At 38.4% G+C, this 1,275-nt stretch overlaps 1 protein-coding gene across 1 annotated transcript in view; it reads left to right on the top strand.

The window, feature by feature from the left end:
• Positions 1-1,275, top strand: part of PELP1 (proline, glutamate and leucine rich protein 1) — a 75,814-nt gene that overhangs the window by 40,825 nt on the left and 33,714 nt on the right. The window lies entirely within an intron of this gene.

Genomic DNA, 1,275 nt, shown 5'->3' with positions numbered 1-1,275 from the left:
TTATTAGGGGCTCATACAACTCTTATCACAATCCATACACACATCAATTGTGTAAAGCACATTTGTACATTCATTGCCCTCATCATTCTCAAAAGTGGTTGTTTTTTTTTAAGTCTTTCTAAAAGAAAGGAAACAAAACACAAAGAAGCCCTCAGTAAGGGTGGGAAGATAGTATCCTTTACACAGAGTCAAAGGAAGTTTCTTCAGGCAGAAGCAGCAACATATGTAAAGGCCCCGAAGTTGAATTGGGCTTGCTGAAGAATAGTAGTCTTAGTGAAGAACTACAAGTCAATTTAAAGTTAAAAACAAAGATTAAAGAAAACATTTTGCACTAAAAACAAATTATTACAGTGAATGAGTGTTTCGCAAAACAGGGAAACAGAGTAAAGAAGCCCTTGACGAAGAACTCCAAGGGGTACAGAATTATAGAGAAAAATAGAGACAAACGCTGCACGTCACAGTTGGGGTGTTTTTGATTGGTTAACGTTTAGAAAGTTGCACGTGTCAGAGTCATCTATTGACTACTGAAATCACGCGTCCAAATATATGGACAGCGCTGGTCTGCGTTCAACTGACGGACTGAAGCATGAGGACGATGGGTTCTGTTGGACTACAACAGCCAAGAATTTGCTGAAGGAGCAGAATGGTCGCAAGTAAAATTAGAAAGGATTCTAATGCTCAAGGAAAGGAAAAGAATTTTGACATTGAAAAGTGATAACATTGTCCTTATTTAACATCAGCTTATTATAATCATAAGTTTGGTTAGTTAGAACAAACGTTTGGAAAATTGCAAGTAGGGTTGAGGGCACTTTAAGGCAGTATTTTCTCAAAATTACCTTAGCTGCTCCAGTGGCACGCTTAGCCCAGTGTTTGACACTGGTACAAGCAGGATAGTCTTCTCGTAACACCAGCTATTTCTAAACACAAGCTCATCTGTAAGTAGAGTAGGGTGGGCAAAATCCCAGTTTTTCTGTAGAAATTGCTTTTGTCTAGGATAAAGGTATAGTGGAAATTTCAAAATATATTACTTTTCTGTGGTATAAAAGTAAGAACCTGTCTTAGGCTGGGTTTTCAAGAGAAGCAAGAGCAGTGAAATATATATAGACTAGAGAACCAAATCCAGAGACACGCATGTGTAGTATTAAATTAAAATGGCGAAGAGTCGTCGTGGGCCAGCCCCCACCGCTAATCCAGGGTTCAGTAATACTACTTCTGGGTTCAGTGTATGGTTGAGATATATAAGTATTGTATTAAAGTCATCGAGAGTATGAGAGA

The sequence above is a fragment of the Echinops telfairi genome, unplaced genomic scaffold, assembly GCF_000313985.2.
Source record: "Echinops telfairi isolate 266 unplaced genomic scaffold, ASM31398v2 ScPeMD7_2010;HRSCAF=2546, whole genome shotgun sequence".
Taxonomy (NCBI): Eukaryota; Metazoa; Chordata; class Mammalia; order Afrosoricida; family Tenrecidae; genus Echinops; species Echinops telfairi.
This window is presented reverse-complemented; position numbering and strand designations above follow the sequence as displayed.